The sequence below is a fragment of the Oncorhynchus clarkii genome, chromosome 16, assembly GCF_045791955.1.
Source record: "Oncorhynchus clarkii lewisi isolate Uvic-CL-2024 chromosome 16, UVic_Ocla_1.0, whole genome shotgun sequence".
NCBI classification, from domain to species: Eukaryota; Metazoa; Chordata; class Actinopteri; order Salmoniformes; family Salmonidae; genus Oncorhynchus; species Oncorhynchus clarkii.
The window spans coordinates 74010843-74023945 of record NC_092162.1 but is presented as its reverse complement, the minus strand read 5'-3'; the positions used below and the strand labels follow the sequence as shown (position 1 = coordinate 74023945).

Here is a 13103-nt window from a genome sequence, read left to right as displayed (position 1 = left end):
TCTATTATCCACATGGAACTAAAAGACATTAGGTCTATTATCCACATGGAACTAAAAGACATCAGGTCTATTATCCACATGGAACTAAAAGACATCAGGTCTATTATCCACATGGAACTAAAAGAGGAGACATCAGGTCTATTATCCACATGGAACTAAAAGACATCAGGTCTATAATCCACATGGAACTAAAAGACATCAGGTCTATTATCCACATGGAACTAAAAGAGGAGACATCAGGTCTATTATCCACATGGAACTAAAAGAGGAGACATCAGATCTATTATCCACATGGAGATAAAAGACATCAGGTCTATTATCCACATGGAACTAAAAGAGGAGACATCAGGTCTGTTATCCACATGGAACTAAAAGACATCAGGTCTATTATCCACATGGAACTAAAAGATATCAGGTCTATTATCCACATGGACCTAAAAGACATCAGGTCTATTATCCACATGGAACTAAAAGAGGAGACATCAGGTCTGTTATCCACATGGAACTAAAAGACATCAGGTCTATTATCCACATGGAACTAAAAGACATCAGGTCTATAATCCACATGGAACTAAAAGACATCATGTCTATTATCCACATGGAACTAAAAGACATCAGGTCAATTATCCACATGGAACTAAAAGACATCAGGTCTGTTATCCATATGGAACTAAAATACATCAGGTCTGTTATCCACATGGAACTAAAAGACATCAGGTCTATTATCCACATGGAACTAAAAGACATCAGGTCTATTATCCACATGGAACTAAAAGACATCAGGTCTATTATCCACATGGAGATAAAAGAGGAGACATCAGGTCTATTATCCACATGGAACTAAAAGAGGAGACATCAGGTCTATTATCCACATGGAACTAAAAGACATCAGGTCTATTATCCACATGGAACTAAAATACATCAGGTATGTTATCCACATGGAACTAAAAGACATCAGGTCTATTATCCACATGGAACTAAAAGACATCAGGTCTATTATCCACATGGAACTAAAAGACATCAGGTCTATTATCCACATGGAACTAAAAGACATCAGGTCTATTATCCACATGGAACTAAAAGACATCAGGTCTATTATCCACATGGAACTAAAAGACATCATGTCTATTATCCACATGGAACTAAAAGACATCAGGTCTATTATCCACATGGAACTAAAAGACATCAGGTCTGTTATCCACATGGAACTAACAGACATCAGGTATGTTATCCACATGGAACTAAAAGACATCAGGTCTATTATCCACATGGAACTAAAAGACATCAGGTCTATTATCCACATGGAACTAAAAGACATCAGGTCTATTATCCACATGGAACTAAAAGACATCAGGTCTATTATCCACATGGAACTAAAAGACATCAGGTCTATTATCCACATGGAACTAAAAGACATCATGTCTATTATCCACATGGAACTAAAAGACATCAGGTCTATTATCCACATGGAACTAAAAGACATCAGGTCTGTTATCCACATGGAACTAAAATACATCAGGTCTGTTATCCACATGGAACTAAAAGACATCAGGTCTATTATCCACATGGAACTAAAAGAATTCAGGTCTATTATCCACATGGAGATAAAAGACATCAGGTCTATTATCCACATGGAACTAAAAGAGGAGACATCAGGTCTATTATCCACATGGAACTAAAAGACATCAGGTCTATTATCCACATGGAACTAAAATACATCAGGTCTATTATCCACATGGAACTAAAAGATATCAGGTCTATTATCCACATGGAACTAACAGACATCAGCTATGTTATCCACATGGAACTAAAAGACATCAGGTCTATTATCCACATGGAACTAAAAGACATCAGGTCTATTATCCACATGGAACTAAAAGACATCAGGTCTATTATCCACATGGAACTAAAAGACATCAGGTCTATTATCCACATGGAACTAAAAGACATCAGGTCTATTATCCACATGGAACTAAAAGACATCATGTCTATTATCCACATGGAACTAAAAGACATCAGGTCTATTATCCACATGGAACTAAAAGACATCAGGTCTGTTATCCACATGGAACTAAAATACATCAGGTCTGTTATCCACATGGAACTAAAAGACATCAGGTCTATTATCCACATGGAACTAAAAGAATTCAGGTCTATTATCCACATGGAGATAAAAGACATCAGGTCTATTATCCACATGGAACTAAAAGAGGAGACATCAGGTCTATTATCCACATGGAACTAAAAGAGGAGACATCAGGTCTATTATCCACATGGAACTAAAAGAGGAGACATCAGGTCTATTATCCACATGGAACTAAAAGACATCAGGTCTATTATCCACATGGAACTAAAAGATATCAGGTCTATTATCCACATGGAACTAAAATACATCAGGTCTATTATCCACATGGAGATAAAAGACATCAGGTCAATTATCCACATGGAACTAAAAGAGGAGACATCAGGTCTGTTATCCACATGGAACTAAAAGACATCAGGTCTATTATCCACATGGAACTAAAAGATATCAGGTCTATTATCCACATGGAACTAAAAGACATCAGGTCTATTATCCACATGGAACTAAAAGAGGAGACATCAGGTCTGTTATCCACATGGAACTAAAAGAGGAGACATCAAGTCTGTTATCCACATGGAACTAAAAGAGGAGACATCAGGTCTATTATCCACATGGAACTAAAATACATCAGGTCTATTATCCACATGGAACTAAAAGACATTAGGTCTATTATCCACATGGAGATAAAAGACATTAGGTCTATTATCCACATGGAGATAAAAAGAGGAGACATCAGGTCTATTATCCACATGGAACTAAAATACATCAGGTCTATTATCCACATGGAACTAAAAGACATCAGGTCTATTATCCACATGGAACTAAAAGACATCAGGTCTATTATCCACATGGAACTAAAAGACATCAGGTCTATTATCCACATGGAACTAAAAGACATCAGGTCTATTATCCACATGGAACTAAAAGACATCAGGTCTATTATCCACATGGAGATAAAAGAGGAGACATCAGGTCTATTATCCACATGGAACTAAAAGACATCAGGTCTATTATCCACATGGAACTAAAAGACATCAGGTCTATTATCCACATGGAACTAAAAGACATCAGGTCTATTATCCACATGGAACTAAAAGACATCAGGTCTATTATCCACATGGAACTAAAAGACATCAGGTCTATTATCCACATGGAACTAAAAGACATCAGGTCTATTATCCACATGGAACTAAAAGACATCAGGTCTATTATCCACATGGAACTAAAATACATCAGGTCTATTATCCACATGGAACTAAAAGACATCAGGTCTATTATCCACATGGAACTAAAAGACATCAGGTCTGTTATCCACATGGAACTAAAAGACATCAGGTCTGTTATCCACATGGAACTAAAAGACATCAGGTCTATTATCCACATGGAACTAAAAGACATCAGGTCTGTTATCCACATGGAACTAAAAGACATCAGGTCTATTATCCACATGGAACTAAAAGACATCAGGTCTATTATCCACATGGAACTAAAAGACATCAGGTCTGTTATCCACATGGAACTAAAAGACATCAGGTCTGTTATCCACATGGAACTAAAAATATCAGGTCTATTATCCACATGGAACTAAAAGACATAAGGTATATTATCCACATGGAACTAAAAGACACCAGGTCTATTATCCACATGGAACTAAAAGAGGAGACATCAGGTCTATTATCCACATGGAACTAAAAGACATCAGGTCTATTATCCACATGGAACTAAAAGACATCAGGTCTATTATCCACATGGAGATAAAAGACATCAGGTCTATTATCCACATGGAACTAAAAGACATCAGGTCTATTATCCATATGGAGATAAAAGGCATCAGGTCTATTATCCACATGGAACTAAAATACATCAGGTCTATTATCCACATGGAACTAAAATACATCAGGTCTGTTATCCACATGGAACTAAAAGACATCAGGTCTATTATCCACATGGAACTAAAAGAGGAGACATCAGGTCTGTTATCCACATGGAACTAAAAGACATCAGGTCTATTATCCACATGGAACTAAAAGACATCAGGTCTGTTATCCACATGGAACTAAAATACATCAGGTCTGTTATCCACATGGAACTAAAAGACATCAGGTCTATTATCCACATGGAACTAAAAGAATTCAGGTCTATTAACCACATGGAGATAAAAGACATCAGGTCTATTATCCACATGGAACTAAAAGAGGAGACATCAGGTCTATTATCCACATGGAACTAAAAGACATCAGGTCTATTATCCACATGGAACTAAAAGAGGAGACATCAGGTCTATTATCCACATGGAACTAAAAGACATCAGGTCTATTATCCACATGGAACTAAAAGACATCAGGTCTATTATCCACATGGAACTAAAATACATCAGGTCTATTATCCACATGGAACTAAAAAATATCAGGTCTATTATCCACATGGAACTAACAGACATCAGGTCTATTATCCACATGGAACTAAAAGAGGAGACATCAGGTCTGTTATCCACATGGAACTAAAAGACATCAGGTCTATTATCCACATGGAACTAAAATATATCAGGTCTATTATCCACATGGAACTAAAAGACATCAGATCTATTATCCACATGGAACTAAAAGAGGAGACATCAGGTCTGTTATCCACATGGAACTAAAAGAGGAGACATCAAGTCTGTTATCCACATGGAACTAAAAGAGGAGACATCAGGTCTATTATCCACATGGAACTAAAAAGAGGAGACATCAGGTCTATTATCCACATGGAACTAAAAGACATCAGGTCTATTATCCACATGGAACTAAAAGACATCAGGTCTATTATTCACATGGAACTAAAAGAGGAGACATCAGGTCTATTATCCACATGGAACTAAAAGACATCAGGTCTATTATCCACATGGAACTAAAAGACATCAGGTCTATTATCCACATGGAACTAAAAGACATCAGGTCTATTATCCACATGGAACTAAAATACATCAGGTCTATTATCCACATGGAACTAAAAGACATTAGGTCTATTATCCACATGGAGATAAAAAGAGGAGACATCAGGTCTATTATCCACATGGAACTAAAATACATCAGGTCTATTATCCACATGGAACTAAAAGACATCAGGTCTATTATCCACATGGAACTAAAAGATATCAGGTCTATTATCCACATGGAACTAAAAGATATCAGGTCTATTATCCACATGGAACTAAAAGACATCAGGTCTATTATCCACATGGAACTAAAAGACATCAGGTCTATTATCCACATGGAACTAAAAGACATCAGGTCTATTATCCACATGGAACTAAAAGACATCAGGTCTATTATCCACATGGAGATAAAAGACATCAGGTATATTATCCACATGGAGATAAAAGAGGAGACATCAGGTCTATTATCTACATGGAGATAAAAGAGGAGACATCAGGTCTATTATCCACATGGAACTAAAAGACATCAGGTCTATTATCCACATGGAACTAAAAGACATCAGGTCTATTATTCACATGGAACTAAAAGAGGAGACATCAGGTCTATTATCCACATGGAACTAAAAAGAGGAGACATCAGGTCTATTATCCACATGGAACTAAAAGACATCAGGTCTATTATCCACATGGAACTAAAAGACATCAGGTCTATTATCCACATGGAACTAAAAGACATCAGGTCTATTATCCACATGGAACTAAAAGAGGAGACATCAGGTCTATTATCCACATGGAACTAAAAGACATCAGGTCTATTATCCACATGGAACTAAAAGACATCAGGTCTATTATCCACATGGAACTAAAATACATCAGGTCTATTATCCACATGGAACTAAAAGATATCAGGTCTATTATCCACATGGAACTAACATACATCAGGTCTATTATCCACATGGAACTAAAAGAGGAGACATCAGGTCTGTTATCCACATGGAACTAAAAGACATCAGGTCTATTATCCACATGGAACTAAAAGATATCAGGTCTATTATCCACATGGAACTAAAAGACATCAGATCTATTATCCACATGGAACTAAAAGAGGAGACATCAGGTCTGTTATCCACATGGAACTAAAAGAGGAGACATCAAGTCTGTTATCCACATGGAACTAAAAGAGGAGACATCAGGTCTATTATCCACATGGAACTAAAAAGAGGAGACATCAGGTCTATTATCCACATGGAACTAAAAGACATCAGGTCTATTATCCACATGGAACTAAAAGACATCAGGTCTATTATTCACATGGAACTAAAAGAGGAGACATCAGGTCTATTATCCACATGGAACTAAAATACATCAGGTCTATTATCCACATGGAACTAAAAGACATTAGGTCTATTATCCACATGGAGATAAAAGACATTAGGTCTATTATCCACATGGAGATAAAAAGAGGAGACATCAGGTCTATTATCCACATGGAACTAAAATACATCAGGTCTATTATCCACATGGAACTAAAAGACATCAGGTCTATTATCCACATGGAACTAAAAGATATCAGGTCTATTATCCACATGGAACTAAAAGATATCAGGTCTATTATCCACATGGAACTAAAAGACATCAGGTCTATTATCCACATGGAACTAAAAGACATCAGGTCTATTATCCACATGGAACTAAAAGACATCAGGTCTATTATCCACATGGAACTAAAAGACATCAGGTCTATTATCCACATGGAGATAAAAGACATCAGGTATATTATCCACATGGAGATAAAAGAGGAGACATCAGGTCTATTATCTACATGGAGATAAAAGAGGAGACATCAGGTCTATTATCCACATGGAACTAAAAGACATCAGGTCTATTATCCACATGGAACTAAAAGACATCAGGTCTATTATTCACATGGAACTAAAAGAGGAGACATCAGGTCTATTATCCACATGGAACTAAAAAGAGGAGACATCAGGTCTATTATCCACATGGAACTAAAAGACATCAGGTCTATTATCCACATGGAACTAAAAGACATCAGGTCTATTATTCACATGGAACTAAAAGAGGAGACATCAGGTCTATTATCCACATGGAACTAAAATACATCAGGTCTATTATCCACATGGAACTAAAAGACATTAGGTCTATTATCCACATGGAGATAAAAGACATTAGGTCTATTATCCACATGGAGATAAAAAGAGGAGACATCAGGTCTATTATCCACATGGAACTAAAAGACATCAGGTCTATTATCCACATGGAACTAAAAGACATCAGGTCTATTATCCACATGGAACTAAAAGACATCAGGTCTATTATCCACATGGAACTAAAAGACATCAGGTCTATTATCCACATGGAACTAAAAGACATCAGGTCTATTATCCACATGGAACTAAAAGACATCAGGTCTATTATCCACATGGAACTAAAAGACATCAGGTCTATTATCCACATGGAACTAAAAGACATCAGGTCTGTTATCCACATGGAACTAAAAGACATCAGGTCTGTTATCCACATGGAACTAAAAGACATCAGGTCTATTATCCACATGGAACTAAAAGACATCAGGTCTGTTATCCACATGGAACTAAAAGACATCAGGTCTATTATCCACATGGAACTAAAAGACATCAGGTCTATTATCCACATGGAACTAAAAGACATCAGGTCTGTTATCCACATGGAACTAAAAGACATCAGGTCTGTTATCCACATGGAACTAAAAATATCAGGTCTATTATCCACATGGAACTAAAAGACATAAGGTATATTATCCACATGGAACTAAAAGACATCAGGTCTATTATCCACATGGAGATAAAAGACATCAGGTCTATTATCCACATGGAACTAAAAGACGTCAGGTCTATTATCCATATGGAGATAAAAGGCATCAGGTCTATTATCCACATGGAACTAAAAGATATCAGGTCTGTTATCCACATGGAACTAAAAGACATCAGGTCTATTATCCACATGGAACTAAAAGAGGAGACATCAGGTCTGTTATCCACATGGAACTAAAAGACATCAGGTCTATTATCCACATGGAACTAAAAGACATCAGGTCTGTTATCCACATGGAACTAAAATACATCAGGTCTGTTATCCACATGGAACTAAAAGACATCAGGTCTATTATCCACATGGAACTAAAAGAATTCAGGTCTATTAACCACATGGAGATAAAAGACATCAGGTCTATTATCCACATGGAACTAAAAGAGGAGACATCAGGTCTATTATCCACATGGAACTAAAAGACATCAGGTCTATTATCCACATGGAACTAAAAGACATCAGGTCTATTATCCACATGGAACTAAAAGAGGAGACATCAGGTCTATTATCCACATGGAACTAAAAGACATCAGGTCTATTATCCACATGGAACTAAAATACATCAGGTCTATTATCCACATGGAACTAAAAGATATCAGGTCTATTATCCACATGGAACTAACAGACATCAGGTCTATTATCCACATGGAACTAAAATACATCAGGTCTATTATCCACATGGAGATAAAAGACATCAGGTCAATTATCCACATGGAACTAAAAGAGGAGACATCAGGTCTATTATCCACATGGAACTAAAAGACATCAGGTCTATTATCCACATGGAACTAAAAGACATCAGGTCTATTATCCACATGGAACTAAAATACATCAGGTCTATTATCCACATGGAACTAAAAGATATCAGGTCTATTATCCACATGGAACTAACAGACATCAGGTCTATTATCCACATGGAACTAAAAGAGGAGACATCAGGTCTGTTATCCACATGGAACTAAAAGACATCAGGTCTATTATCCACATGGAACTAAAAGATATCAGGTCTATTATCCACATGGAACTAAAAGACATCAGATCTATTATCCACATGGAACTAAAAGAGGAGACATCAGGTCTGTTATCCACATGGAACTAAAAGAGGAGACATCAAGTCTGTTATCCACATGGAACTAAAAGAGGAGACATCAGGTCTATTATCCACATGGAACTAAAAAGAGGAGACATCAGGTCTATTATCCACATGGAACTTAAAGACATCAGGTCTATTATCCACATGGAACTAAAAGACATCAGGTCTATTATTCACATGGAACTAAAAGAGGAGACATCAGGTCTATTATCCACATGGAACTAAAAGACATCAGGTCTATTATCCACATGGAACTAAAAGACATTAGGTCTATTATCCACATGGAGATAAAAGACATTAGGTCTATTATCCACATGGAGATAAAAAGAGGAGACATCAGGTCTATTATCCACATGGAACTAAAATACATCAGGTCTATTATCCACATGGAACTAAAAGACATCAGGTCTATTATCCACATGGAACTAAAAGATATCAGGTCTATTATCCACATGGAACTAAAAGATATCAGGTCTATTATCCACATGGAACTAAAAGACATCAGGTCTATTATCCACATGGAACTAAAAGACATCAGGTCAATTATCCACATGGAACTAAAAGACATCAGGTCTATTATCCACATGGAACTAAAAGACATCAGGTCTATTATCCACATGGAGATAAAAGACATCAGGTATATTATCCACATGGAGATAAAAGAGGAGACATCAGGTCTATTATCCACATGGAACTAAAATACATCAGGTCTATTATCCACATGGAACTAAAAGACATTAGGTCTATTATCCACATGGAGATAAAAGACATTAGGTCTATTATCCACATGGAGATAAAAAGAGGAGACATCAGGTCTATTATCCACATGGAACTAAAATACATCAGGTCTACTATCCACATGGAACTAAAAGACATCAGGTCTATTATCCACATGGAACTAAAAGATATCAGGTCTATTATCCACATGGAACTAAAAGATATCAGGTCTATTATCCACATGGAACTAAAAGACATCAGGTCTATTATCCACATGGAACTAAAAGACATCAGGTCTATTATCCACATGGAACTAAAAGACATCAGGTCTATTATCCACATGGAACTAAAAGACATCAGGTCTATTATCCACATGGAACTAAAAGACATCAGGTCTATTATCCACATGGAACTAAAAGACATCAGGTCTATTATCCACATGGAACTAAAAGACATCAGGTCTATTATCCACATGGAACTAAAAGACATCAGGTCTATTATCCACATGGAACTAAAAGACATCAGGTCTGTTATCCACATGGAACTAAAAGACATCAGGTCTGTTATCCACATGGAACTAAAAGACATCAGGTCTATTATCCACATGGAACTAAAAGACATCAGGTCTGTTATCCACATGGAACTAAAAGACATCAGGTCTATTATCCACATGGAACTAAAAGACATCAGGTCTATTATCCACATGGAACTAAAAGACATCAGGTCTGTTATCCACATGGAACTAAAAGACATCAGGTCTGTTATCCACATGGAACTAAAAGACATAAGGTATATTATCCACATGGAACTAAAAGACACCAGGTCTATTATCCACATGGAACTAAAAGAGGAGACATCAGGTCTATTATCCACATGGAACTAAAAGAGGAGACATCAGGTCTATTATCCACATGGAACTAAAAGACATCAGGTCTATTATCCACATGGAACTAAAAGACATCAGGTCTATTATCCACATGGAGATAAAAGACATCAGGTCTATTATCCATATGGAGATAAAAGGCATCAGGTCTATTATCCACATGGAACTAAAATACATCAGGTCTATTATCCACATGGAACTAAAAGATATCAGGTCTGTTATCCACATGGAACTAAAAGACATCAGGTCTATTATCCACATGGAACTAAAAGAGGAGACATCAGGTCTGTTATCCACATGGAACTAAAAGACATCAGGTCTATTATCCACATGGAACTAAAAGACATCAGGTCTGTTATCCACATGGAACTAAAATACATCAGGTCTGTTATCCACATGGAACTAAAAGACATCAGGTCTATTATCCACATGGAACTAAAAGAATTCAGGTCTATTAACCACATGGAGATAAAAGACATCAGGTCTATTATCCACATGGAACTAAAAGAGGAGACATCAGGTCTATTATCCACATGGAACTAAAAGAGGAGACATCAGGTCTATTATCCACATGGAACTAAAAGACATCAGGTCTATTATCCACATGGAACTAAAAGACATCAGGTCTATTATCCACATGGAACTAAAAGACATCAGGTCTATTATCCACATGGAACTAAAAGACATCAGGTCTATTATCCACATGGAACAAAAATACATCAGGTCTATTATCCACATGGAACTAAAAGATATCAGGTCTATTATCCACATGGAACTAACAGACATCAGGTCTATTATCCACATGGAACTAAAATACATCAGGTCTATTATCCACATGGAGATAAAAGACATCAGGTCAATTATCCACATGGAACTAAAAGAGGAGACATCAGGTCTGTTATCCACATGGAACTAAAAGACATCAGGTCTATTATCCACATGGAACTAAAAGACATCAGGTCTATTATCCACATGGAACTAAAAGAGGAGACATCAGGTCTGTTATCCACATGGAACTAAAAGAGGAGACATCAAGTCTGTTATCCACATGGAACTAAAAGAGGAGACATCAGGTCTATTATCCACATGGAACTAAAAAGAGGAGACATCAGGTCTATTATCCACATGGAACTAAAAGACATCAGGTCTATTATCCACATGGAACTAAAAGACATCAGGTCTATTATTCACATGGAACTAAAAGAGGAGACATCAGGTCTATTATCAGGTCTATTATCCACATGGAACTAAAAGACATCAGGTCTATTATCCACATGGAACTAAAAGACATCAGGTCTATTATCCACATGGAGATAAAAGACATCAGGTCTATTATCCATATGGAGATAAAAGGCATCAGGTCTATTATCCACATGGAACTAAAAGACATCAGGTCTGTTATCCACATGGAACTAAAATACATCAGGTCTGTTATCCACATGGAACTAAAAGAATTCAGGTCTATTAACCACATGGAGATAAAAGACATCAGGTCTATTATCCACATGGAACTAAAAGAGGAGACATCAGGTCTATTATCCACATGGAACTAAAAGAGGAGACATCAGGTCTATTATCCACATGGAACTAAAAGACATCAGGTCTATTATCCACATGGAACTAAAAGAGGAGACATCAGGTCTATTATCCACATGGAACTAAAAGACATCAGGTCTATTATCCACATGGAACTAAAAGACATCAGGTCTATTATCCACATGGAACTAAAATACATCAGGTCTATTATCCACATGGAACTAAAAGATATCAGGTCTATTATCCACATGGAACTAACAGACATCAGGTCTATTATCCACATGGAACTAAAATACATCAGGTCTATTATCCACATGGAGATAAAAGACATCAGGTCAATTATCCACATAGAACTAAAAGAGGAGACATCAGGTCTGTTATCCACATGGAACTAAAAGACATCAGGTCTATTATCCACATGGAACTAAAAGACATCAGGTCTATTATCCACATGGAACTAAAAGAGGAGACATCAGGTCTGTTATCCACATGGAACTAAAAGAGGAGACATCAAGTCTGTTATCCACATGGAACTAAAAGAGGAGACATCAGGTCTATTATCCACATGGAACTAAAAAGAGGAGACATCAGGTCTATTATCCACATGGAACTAAAAGACATCAGGTCTATTATCCACATGGAACTAAAAGACATCAGGTCTATTATTCACATGGAACTAAAAGAGGAGACATCAGGTCTATTATCAGGTCTATTATCCACATGGAACTAAAATACATCAGGTCTATTATCCACATGGAACTAAAAGACATTAGGTCTATTATCCACATGGAGATAAAAGACATTAGGTCTATTATCCACATGGAGATAAAAAGAGGAGACATCAGGTCTATTATCCACATGGAACTAAAATACATCAGGTCTATTATCCACATGGAACTAAAAGACATCAGGTCTATTATCCACATGGAACTAAAAGACATCAGGTCTATTATCCACATGGAACTAAAAGACATCAGGTCTATTATCCACATGGAACTAAAAGACA

At 36.6% G+C, this 13103-nt stretch overlaps 1 protein-coding gene across 1 annotated transcript in view; it reads right to left on the bottom strand.

Moving 5' to 3' along the window:
* Positions 1-13103, bottom strand: part of LOC139369011 (plexin-B3-like) — a 279425-nt gene that overhangs the window by 66956 nt on the left and 199366 nt on the right. The gene's annotated exons all lie outside the window — the stretch shown is intronic.